A 12,861-nucleotide genomic window follows, 5' to 3' on the forward strand; every position below is an offset into this window, starting at 1 on the left:
GTGTTTATTTGAAATAGACCCGACCGGCGCACAAAATAGTGCAATATGGCGGCCTCTATGAACAACCCTCGCAGACGCTGTCATTGAAGACAACGTTAATTCTATGAGTTGTAGATGTTATTTTTGTGAAAAATCATTGGAAGAAGAGAGAACATGTTGGGACTCTACGAATTATATAGTCTTTATGGGTGCAACGGACACAATGCTGAAGATAAACCTATTGTTTACAATGTTGACCTCATGACCCATTGACGCCAATGTCATGACCTGTGATGTGTAGATCACGAGATATGGATATCATGGCTACTGACTGTGTCTGAGATACTTCTCCGCAGGTAGCGTGTCTCAGATGTTCAGAATGCCCACGACCCGTGCGTGTTAAAACACGTACGGCGGGTTGTGAGCTAGGGTTAACCAAGGTGTAGATGAAACCCCGGAATTTGTTCATATACCTTACATCCCAAGCAGGTACATATTTTTTTCGATTATATATTATGCCACAATTTGTATACTGGAGGTAAATGATAACATTTAAATTACTGACAGACTATCAATGTCAACTAGGAATTATTGAGATGTTTATATCTATTGCCCATGTTATTGCAGATCTGCTTCACCGGCACATTTATGATTTTATGTTTGTGACAGTTGCATGACAGGTATTATTAGTAAGCAATTTTTTTCACAGCAACACAGCAATTCCATTCGGCATGGGGCTTTGGCTGATTAGTAAGTATAGCTCTGGCCCTCTAATCGCTGTTGGCCGAGTAAATAAAATGGGGTTTAATGGCCTACTCCGACTGGCCTCCTCTTGTATCGAATTCCGACTTCCAAGGGATCTTTTACGTACACGCCAATGTGTACACGGGACCTTGGTTGTTCGTCCCATCCGAACGACTAGACAGCTATCCTTGCCAGGCACTCTGTTCTTTACCACTGACAAGGGAAACACGTCGGAAAATTCCGATAAACTTTCTCGGCCAACACCTGGAGCAAACCCGCGACCTCTAGGCTAGCCAGCCAGCATCTCACCCACTTGGCCACCGTGCGGGGTAAGTTCCTCGGAGTTTGCGACCATGGTTCCCCTATGCCATTGGCGCAGTTCGGAGAGCGTGACAAGTTTACAAGCGTCGAGTAGGTTAAATGGGACGTACAATCTAGGCTCACCCGTTGCCGTGCATGTAAGAGAACCCTTGACAAAAGGCAACGCACCAATCCTCCTGTGTCGTAGCACAGTACATTAAATATGACCAGGGCCCTGTTTCACGAAATTTTAACTAAAGATAAAATCCAAATTTTAGTAGATACTTCAAATTTGATTGGCTAAGCACTAAAATCAATCTAGTATTATCCAATGAAATTACTAAAATTTGGATTTTATCTTAGTTAAAATTTTGTGAAAAAGGCCCCTGGTTTATAGTATTTATTTCCGTTCGGATTTGTTACGGGTTCTGCTAATTTCAATCTTTAATTGTTTTTAAAAGGAGTTGGCTTCTCCATTACGGATATTTCAATACTTTTTGTTCAGTAAACTGAATGGGCATTGAAGCAGTTATATATACTACATTAATGCAATAGCTAGCGAGACGCTCTCATAATAAACTCGTGTCCAATCCCATGTACCGAAACACAAAAATAATGGAATAAATGAATATTGTGCAACACATATCGTGAAATATACGACTGGTTAAAATATATCAGAACAAAATATTTATATGCGTCAATAAGAAAAAAAGTATCATGGGGGCTTTTAAGATGAACCCTGTTTCTTTTAACAAGCTAAGCATTTGCAATATAAACCTGTAACGACCGGAAGCAATAGACCTACTGATGTGAATGAAATGAAATGGGTTTTGACGTCCTACGCCTACTAATTTGACATTGTTTTCTTGAGATGCTTGAATCTTCCAAATAATATTTCAGTTGGCTGCGGACGTTCAAACATTTTAATTACCACAAAATCTTTACAACACATATCTGAATATTACTATACGATATTTATTAATCTATACAATCCAGATAAACGACACAAGTAAATACATTTCATATAATATTCTAACAATTAAGCCCCTATCTGTATATCTGCAGGGTTTGGCTGAATCTTTTGAATTAATATCCATATCACAATTTAAGTTAGGTATGCGTACGTCAAGATAAATATTCACAACAAAAAGCATTTACAACATATATCCGAATATTATTATATGATATATTTATCTGATGTCTGGGAACACAATATGGGAATTTGATTCACCTATAGCTCGACCGGGGAACGCGGTTGGCATATTTCTCGCAGGCGCTGGTGTGCTTTTGTCCACACGATGTTGTTGGGGGCTTCCATCTTGATTTAAATGGCCGAGGAACTCTATGACCTGCGACACTTTTTGCCGGAGTGGACACACTCAACGAACGGGTCGGGAGAAGTAAATATTCGGGCGATAAATATAAAACATTTTATTGCCGAATGGTGTCTACCGAAGCTCGTGGGAAGTTCGCAGGTCCAGACATACTAGGCGAAACTTGCTGGTTCTCCGTAAAAATTGGCCTTGTGTGTCCTATGTATAAGCAATCAACAGAAACAACACACACAAAAAAATAGTTATATTTCGATATGCCAATGAACAAATCACTATATTTTTTTTAACAACCCTTTGAAAGATTACAACCAATTGTTCACTAACGATTATTATTATTATTAAGAACATTTATATAGCGCACAATTCACATAGTGCTCAAATGCGCTTTACAAAATAAGTAGTAAAAACAATATAACACACACAAAGTACAATACAATAATTTAGAAATAAAATAAACTTACATAAAATTTAATAAACTTATACATAAAACTGCAAATAATATAATATAAGAAAACTATAGATAACAAAATAAAAGTATTTAAATATCACGATCTGGATTAAAATATGCATTCTTCAAAAAATATTATAGTTATAAATTAAAATCTTCTTTAAATAAATGAGTTTTAATATTTTTCTTAAAAATTGTAATTGTTGAAGAATTTCTGATGTTAAAAGGTAACGAATTCCAAACTTTTGGTGCATGAACACTGAATGCTCTATCACCTATTGTTTTTAATCTTGATCGCCGTTGACATAACAGTAAACAATCAGATGAGGACCTCAAAGTTCTAGAGGGTGTGTAAATTTGAATTAAATCGCTTAAGTACGAAGGCGCAGAACCATTGAGGCATTTAAAAACTAAAAGAAGCAATTTATATGCGATTCTAAAACGATGGACTAGATGACGACGAAAGCAGGTGATGATTATCATAATTATATAAAAAAATGTAACATGTAATATTTATGCATTACTAATTAAAATACATTATATGGACTAAACACTAAACAATAAAATTGTACTATTTCTGACAAGGAATAACCACCAAACCTAGCATAATAAAAAAAGTAGAAGCGCGAGTATTCCTCAACAGGCGAAGGCAGAAACAACAAATGTACGAATTTAGCAAATTCGAGTACATGTAATAACAAATGGACTGTCCTAAGGGATTAACTCCTTTACTGTTACTGAAACACTGTTCATTTTCTGAAATGTGTTTCCCTTTCTTCCCAAAATGGTATTGCCAACATAAGGCCATTATTCAATTGTCACAATTGGACACGTATGCTGCTCTGGAATGCATTTTCTACACTTGCACATTACGAGCTTTTGAGTTTACGCCTAACCTAATCCACAAAGCTTTATGGTGTTGCTCTGGTAATGGAGTCTATGCTCTGGAATGTCTTTTCTATACTGGCACACTCTGTATTTTGGTGTTCACTCCTACTTACAGAGGCGCTTAATGATGTTTCTCTGGTAATCGAGTCATCATTAGAACGTGTAATATTACGCAGAGACGATCTTGTAGTACCGTGTGTGGGATTTCTACATTTGTTTAACACGGTTTTATTCAAGACAAATGACCAAAATAAGAAAATTCCTTGAGACGAGTTCAGAATAATAGATATATAAGTCATAACAGGACTGTTCACAACATTTGACAAGATGGCGAATAACCAAAAGCATCCTGTTACTACGGACAGCTTAAGATAAACGAAGATGTTATTTCTATCCCCGGTTTGTTTACCACTTTGTTTTACACGATGGATAATGCAAATCGTCCACAAGAAGAATATAATATTCGTTAAAATAACAAGACTTAAAGGTAGAACAAAACAATACAGAACCAATCGAGGAGAAGATAAATAACATATATTCCCACCATAACCAATAACAGCGCCATCGGATAATACGTAATTGGTAACAATATTAGCTACAATAATAAGGATGGGTGTTCCATTGGCGTAAGTAAGATATATTAACGTTTGTCTGATGCCATTTGAATTCTCCATCCTGGTTAAAGTGTGTAATACAAAAACTTTAAACATGTGATATGAACACACGTTCATCCAAAATAACATACTTAACCATAAGTAATGAAGAGTAATGCCCATAACTTGGCATAAAATAGAACTAGTTGCTGGAGTGCCGCTAACCATCAGCATTACCTGAGCTACAAATAAGGTTATTGTTAGAGCCATATTATTTTTTCCCGGCTGTGTTCTCATATCTCTAAATTTTAGATAGGTTATGAAAGTTAGCATTAAAGCTATTAATGATAATGTTATGCAAATTATACTAACGTAAGACGTAATACCATCGGCTTCGATCGGAGGCGTTTGATAACCATATAGAATGTCAAAAGTCTTTTCCAAGACGAGCTGAAAACAAACTCGAAGTTGGTCATTGTAGATGGAAAATTCTCTTCTGATTAAAGTTAGATTTAGATGATCTATGCGAGCAGTCATGTTACGTAATACATATTCATTAGCATCAAATTCAATGTAAGAACACCTTAACTGGTGTGTTATGGACTCATAGTCTTCTTTGTACCAAACGGCGCTATTGTTTACTGCACAGCACAGACTAGTTGATAAATTCGGGACGAAGTTTCCGAATTCGAACTCGGAAAGTTTTAATATTGAAAGATTAGCTTTAAACTTGAAAGGGAATCCATACCAGTTATTTTCATATATATAATCATGCCACAAAATATAGGTTTCATAATCCTTCAACGAGATATTGCTATTGACTGTAAACCAAATATTTATATATACGAACGCATTACCCTGTACCTCAATCGGATTCGAATATGACATATGATATAATGAGGTCATAATGTCAAAAGACGCCTTGGTCATGGTGTGCAGAAGAAATTGCTTTAGGAATGGGATTCTGTCATCTGTCCACAAATCTAGTTTCATTAGCAAATGGTAGGAATTACCGAAGGCGGTTTTATTATCATATTCACAGAAGTCATCATCTAACCTCTTGTTGGTGGAACATCTAATCTGTCGGCATTTATTCTGAAATTATAAATAGACCGAAGTGTATGTTTTTAAAAATCTTCTACTTCAACGAGGGGAGTTGGATGGCTGAATGGTTAGCGTGCATGGTTAGCGTGCGCGCTGTATCATAAAGTCTGTCATTGAGTCGACTGGCGTGGTTTCGATTCCCCGGTTGTAGGGTCGCCTGTCCAACCTCGTGTGTTTTCTCCGGGTCCTCCGGTTTGTTCCCACTGCTAAAGACCCCTACGCGCAAGCGAATTAATGAAATAAAAATAAACCATGTGTTAGTCCCGAAATGACCTAGTTTGTGTCGAGTTGACGTTAAACCCAATTTCTCTCTCTCTCTCGTTACCTCAACGTTAATTGAGTCATAGATCATAACCTCAAAACTTATTTTTAAGTACAAAATATGAACAGGCTGACACTGCGAATACATTTCTTCAAATATTTCATTCATATTATAAATGTTGTCAAACGAAATTTAATTTTCAAAAAATGGTTTGTCACTCTGTGTAATAGGGCGAACTACATTTCTATCAAATATATCAATGTTTAAACGAACAAAATTCCAGAAAACAGAATTTTCAAAATTTTCAACAAGTCAACAGTGGGCCATGATTCGTAAAATGAAATTAACGGAATTCTTAGAAACGCGAACTTGGATCTCTAAATCTACTATGTAATGCAATCACATCTCAAAAATCAACATAATCATTCCGGAAAACATAATGTTTATTATCGCGCGTTGCATCGTAAGGTTTGTCATTGAGTCAATTGGCATGGTTTCGATATTCCACCCCTGTACGTGACAAGGAGTAGGGTCGCCTGTCTAACCTCGGTGAGTTTTCTCCGGGTCCTACGGTTTCCTCCCACTGCTAAAGACCCCTAGGCGCAAGCGAATTATTGAAATAAATTGAACCATATGTTAGTTCCGAAATGACATAATTTGTGTCGAGTGAACGTTAAACCCCATTTATCCGTCTCTCTTACTATATACAACAATGCAACAACTTAATCCGAAACAGCTATACAACGATTTACCAAATATCTAAAACAAAATCCGGAGAAAACAAAATGGCGGACGGACGGTGAGAAACCCCAATAAAAGTACATTTTGATTGGCTAACGCACAATAAATTCCTGCCCCGGTTATTTTAATTGTTTTATCAAGAGTATATTTAAATCAATGAAACAAAACTAAACAATGTTTGAATGATCGTTATTGTGCTGGCTAATGTTAGGACCAATTCTTATCAACGTTTAGCCGTAAACTCATACACATTATGATAAAAGCCGAAATGTTTTTATGGCGATTTTGGTAATTGATTTCGTTTTAACTTGTTTAACTATCTAATAATACATAGATTTCATAATCTAGGTTTAAAATCAATACTTACCCCACGAACATCCATCCAACCTTTTGTACCATCACATTTTTCAGTGTGTAATATGAAGCGTGTTAGAATACCATATGTTGGAACCACGCGAGAAGCGAAGACAATAATCGGTTTATCATTACATAAATAACAAAATATATTGCGATATAACTTATTATCCTCGCCATAAACAGGATAAAAATATTTAGCACACGCTTCATCAAAATCACTCATATAGGATAGACATTGCGAAATAATTGGCTGGCCTCTTCTAGCATCGCAATATCTCAGTTCAGCAAAGTCGGGTGGTATAAGATACGTTTCACACTTCTGAACTGGGTTACTTGTATCGCATTCTGATTGTAGGTTCCAATGTACACAACCAACTTCCTTATTTAAAAAAGCACACTCCATGTTGATGTACGTGTTACCTGTAATATTACAAGTGACTGGAAGTGGGAGTCTACTACAGTTATTTATTGTACCGTTATCTTCCATAAACTGCGTTTTCATATAATATCCATCCATGAAAGAATTCATATTTTTTAATTTGAACGTCAACGTTTCTAGTTTCGGTGAAATGCTATTTCCAGTACTATCCATGAAAGAATCCATATTTTGTAAGCTTGACGTAAGCGTTTCTAGTTCCGGTGAAATACAACTGAATTGGTGAGATTTTGGTTCTTGTAAATGCAGTCCGAGATTTATCATTACATCAATACAACAATCGCCATATTGAATACAATCTAAATCACACATGCACTTAACACACAGTGGTTCCGACATTCTAGCTTTATTCTTTTTACTAGGTGTACACTCAGGACAACGTTTTAGTTCTAACAAGTCGTCACTAAAGTATCTATACTGTAGCTGGGCTGCATTTATAGCGATGTGACCAAGAAAACAAAGATGAAGAAACATCTGCAGTAAACAAAGACATGAAGAAGGATGAATATAATTTGGGTAATTACCTTCATAGATAATTAAAATATTTACTGATCGTAATGTTTATTTGTTGGAATTAAATCCCTTTCTCGAGCATATTGGACTGTAAGGGTTGCTTTATACGCAATGACACATGTGGCCCTGTTATTTGTCAGATTTTAGAGAATTCAGATTCCATACCCGATAGACTGTTCGAAAATTTTAATAATTCAGAAAAAGTTTCCTCTTCAACCTACTAGACATCATTTTCATTTTCCTCGGCATGCGGACAGGTTAAGCAGATTTCGACATAACTTCTAAAAGATTCTGAAGAATGGGGGATACATATTTGGAAACTTAATTAATTAACCTGTTTTAAGGCCAAAACTCTCGCAATCTCGGAACATAAAATTAAAATACAAAATTTCCAAGGTTTGCAATATTGGAGTTAGGCCCTGTTTCACAAAATTTTAACTAAAGATAAAATCCAAATTTTAGTAAATACTTCAATTTTGATTGGCTAAGCACTAAAATCAATCTAATATTATCCAATCAAATTACTAAAATTTGGATTTTATCTTAGTTAAAATTTCGTGAAACAGGCCCATGGTCGTTCATAGTCCTCTACCCTAGTCGCTGATGCCGAGGAGCATTCAAATGTGGTCAGCACACTTCACAATCAGAAATGCATAAATACAAATAAGTACTACTTACCGTTAGGATCGTTGAAGGGTTCATCTTGAACAGACTGTCTTGCAGGCGAGGTCAGCTCTGCGTTTGCGACAAGTGGGACCAGCTTTTAAATATGGTATGCCCAAAGGTTTATTTCAGACAGCAGGAATTAATAATTGATATCTTATTGATTCTAGCGTGCAATACATTACAAAACATTAAATGCCTTTCTTTACCCCCCCCCCTCCCCGACTTCATAGAGTATAAAAGAACGTAATGCCATTAAAACGGCTAGTAAATGACAGCTAATCATTTACATTAAAACAATGAAGGGGTTAAAGATAATATCACATGAAGATAACAAGGATAATATCCCATTAGGATAATTAACGATCAGTATATTTACATTGCTTTCATAAAATAACACAAATAATTTAACCTCAGACCAATTGATTTTAATCGATTTTCAGAGTAGATTTGAATGAATGCGCGTAGAAAGTAAAATAAAAACTTGATTTAAATATTTCTATTAGCAATACACCAAATAAGATTTTTGAGATGATAATATGTAAGAGTAGATAACTAGATATCTCTAATGGCAAAACAGTGAATGGAAGCAGACCACCGCTAATTTCCCATTGACTTCAATTTCGGTCCCTTTGGCCGGCTCCAACTTTTCCCCAGTTTTTCGTTCGGCTGTGCGCTTTTCACTAAAGAGCTTCAAATAGCCATGTCTGTTTTTACTCTAAAGTTTGTATGTGATTGAAAATTGCGGTTGATATCTTAACTCTGTTATCCTTCCGCCTCTATGCCATGAATAATTATCACGACCACTCCGAAAGTGTTCATTCAACTTATCTTCTTCGATTCAGACCGAAAAGATGAGAAAAGTGACAGGTAGAAAATTACTGTATATAGGCGAACTACAATTAGCATGTTGGTCGGCCTCCGGATGTTTGAATATGTTCTGTATTCCACTGAGATACTGTGTTTTATTTTCAACAAAATTTAATGACCTTGTGGAGCGAATATAGTTAGTGATAAAGGACACGGCTTAAACATCCCGAGTTAGTTATTAAGTCGTTTTTCTTAAACGGAGCTTTGATGTTGACTACCAGGGTCGGGTTTAGAAATATCCCGAGTTAGGTATATAAGTCGTTTTTCTTACACGGGGCTTTAATGTTGACTACCAGGGTCGGGTTTAGAAATATCGTGAAGTCCCTTATGTGGCCGGAAAATCTAGTTTCTGATTCTTTCAATTGCAGTTATTCTGCATTAAATTTAGGTATTGCGCACCCTTCTATTTTATGTATTGCTTACATGAACCAAAGTTTCAAATCGTTGGGAAACCACCTGCGCATAAAGTGTCTCAGATTACGATGCTAATAAAACGATTGGGTAGACACTGTTTATTGGAATAAATACTTCTGAATGGTCTAAATGTCCAGTTTAACATCTAAATTAATTAATGACTTGGGTCAGTTTAGAAAATCAATGGATAATTTATCAAACCTATATTACCCCGGCATCTTTGTATTGTGCAAGCGCTTATCGGGAATCTGGGAAGGCAAACTTACTTTGGAGAATGACCAATATTTACGAAACTTTTAATGAATGTCGACATTTTTCATGTGGTATCCCTTAATTTCACCATGTATACCAAGACTTTTGTGGGTGTATTCGAAACAGTATTCCGGTGCAGCGAACGGATGGAAAACGGGTTCTTGTCTGTCTCGAACAGCCGGTAATGCGTTCGCCCACACTGCCTCGTTAGCTGGTGTGATGCGAGAACAACCATGGTCAACGCATGGACAACTGCCGAGAAAATAGCATCGTGAGTGCATTTATTGATTTAAAAGTTTAATACCGTTCGAAAAGTGCAAGTAGCATTTGGCCAGTATAACATCAAGTAAAAGGCGATGTAATCGCGACCGAAAGAATTGAAAAGGAGTAAAACGAAGTCATTTATCAAAATTGTGCTTCACAGCGAAGTCATTTACGCGTAATAGAGTGCTTATAAAATATAATCCTTGAGTGGCATTTAGCGATTGAACACATTAAAAACACAACACAGTTTATATGGAAATACAATCACTGGTTTATAAGTATATAACGATAAGATAATACTTGTCGAAACGTCGTGCTATACTTATAAACCAGTGATTGTATTTCCATATAAACTGTGTTGTGTTTTTTTTTTGAGTGCTTATAAAGTTACACTAATATTTAAGTTATATGAATTTAATTCAACTTGTTCAAGTTTGTCTGCTAATTTTTAGTGTCCTGGAAGGACGTCAATATAGATGCGTAATAAAGGTTTCAACAATCGGAAGTGACGAACTCAAAAGAAAACACGAGTTATCCCTCTGTATAACTGACTGAATTGACGTGTGATAACATATACATGGGCGTATTTCTGCTCACTAATAATTCCTTCGAAGACCAAAAGTTGTTGTGTGAGTGTGAGAGGTCATCTGACAATTCATAAAAATAATTTACTGTCACTAGATAAGTATAGAATGAAATAGATCAAATTCAGCATATCAATCATTTCAATAACAGGGATGTACCTATTTATATTGTTCCATATCCAACCCCCACGGGCAGAGGCACGTCCAATTTTTGTATTTATTGTCTACAGGCTGCAATTCCGAATGCAACATCTTGGAACTTTGCATATTTATTCCTTATACCGTAAAGACAACAACCGCCTGGGCCAGTGTCTCGCCCACTTTTTTGTTAATATTTTGTCTGTAAATTTTGCAAAACAAACCAACGCCTAGCCTTTTTTGCCTCTTATCATATTGCAGCTATTTCATATTTCATTCTCTTCATTTTAAAAAGTACCATATCAATCAAAGCAGGAATGTGGACGTATATTGCAGCGTTAGTGATGCTCTTGTTGAAAAGCTTATAACACCAGGAACTCAAATACATAGAGTTCAAAGCAAAATGTTTGCAATAACTCGGATTTAGGGCCAGATGAAAATTGTGATAATTGCCAAGTAAATACGATATTTATACTAACAATTGTGAAGTTGACATAAAATTAAATATTGGCGAAAACACTCAATGCCTTCATCCTCGGTAAAGAATATGGTATTGGTTAAATCTTGATTTAAATCAAAATGCAGAAAACATAATCCATTAAGACTAAGACTAGTAATTATTTCCCCTTACGAATGTAGTGCGAGTTATAAATAGACAATTTTTCCCATAATTTTTTTCTCCCCTCTTCCTGCATTTTTTGGTTGACTTTTTGGTCAAGAATTGGAGAAAAGGGATCAAATTAGCAATTTCATAGCAGTTTTGGGTAATACTGATGATATTACAGCGGAGGGATAGGGGGTGTAAAGTGTCTTTCTGCAGAGCAATCATTGTGTCGGAAGTGAGATTTTCACCCCAGTCAACTTCAAATCCACGTAGCAAAAAATCTAAATGGTCAACTACCTACAAAATTATGATAAGGAGATTGCCAAATGTTGTCCCCATTGTGCCTATAAAGATTGGAACCAACGGAATGTTGAGCAAAAAGCTACAGCCTGTGATGTTACAGCCATTTAACACTGAAGTCAATGGGCAAATAATTGCTAGTCTGAGACCATTAACGGTAATAGATACATGTAGTTATCTCCCTTTCTGTAAAATGTCTGCAATTGATAACAGTATTTCAGGGTCCCAGAGGCCTGCAAGGGTTGGTGAAGTAATGGAGACAAGTATAGTTTTGTAAATCGCATTGAAACCACAAGATTTTTGTAAATCGCATTGAAACCACGTGATTTTTTTTCCACTAAAATATAAACCCACACAGACATACCCTTTTAAATTGTTTGTGATATCACCTCGATGGAAGCAGACGTTAAATACAGCTATTTCACACATACCTTTTTAATTAGACCCTACGTTATTTTTACTACAGGTGCACGTATAAGGACTCCCGACCGGAGGTATACGATGAACAGTGGGCGGAATCGTAATGATTCCCTCTTGACGAATGCCCCGCTATATTAGTAGCGTGTGTTAACCCTAAAAGAGAGGTAACTCGTTTTTCTTAATTCGCTGTTACAAATATGGCGTATTTTTTTCGCGACAAGTAGGTCTTACGTAAAGGTCTCGTATTTGTTTCCTGCAATTGATACCGGTTACATTCAACTGAAAACAGTTAAGAAGTCAAGGTTGTGAGGCATGAGAATTTTGTAACAAATAACAAGGTAAGAGGTTTATTTTACTTTCGATTAGGCCTAGAAAGTTAGAAATTTTGTAACTCCTTTCGTGCTAAAATATAGATGAAATATTCCTTTATAAGATTCACTTTCATTTATTTCCATAAGAGGACGTAAAAGTAAAATACTGTAATGGCGAAAAGCGTGTCAAACATTCCCCATCCGTTTTACACCAGGAGGTACTGTTTTTTCTTCCTTTCGTAAATAACAAATTGTAGCACCATGGGTCTTTAGTCAGACGTGGAGAGCGGGCCATGCATATTTTCTTACTACTAGTGCTCCTACGGTTAGGACTTTTTGTTA

This window comes from Patella vulgata, chromosome 6, assembly GCF_932274485.2.
Source record: "Patella vulgata chromosome 6, xgPatVulg1.2, whole genome shotgun sequence".
Classification (NCBI taxonomy): Eukaryota; Metazoa; Mollusca; class Gastropoda; family Patellidae; genus Patella; species Patella vulgata.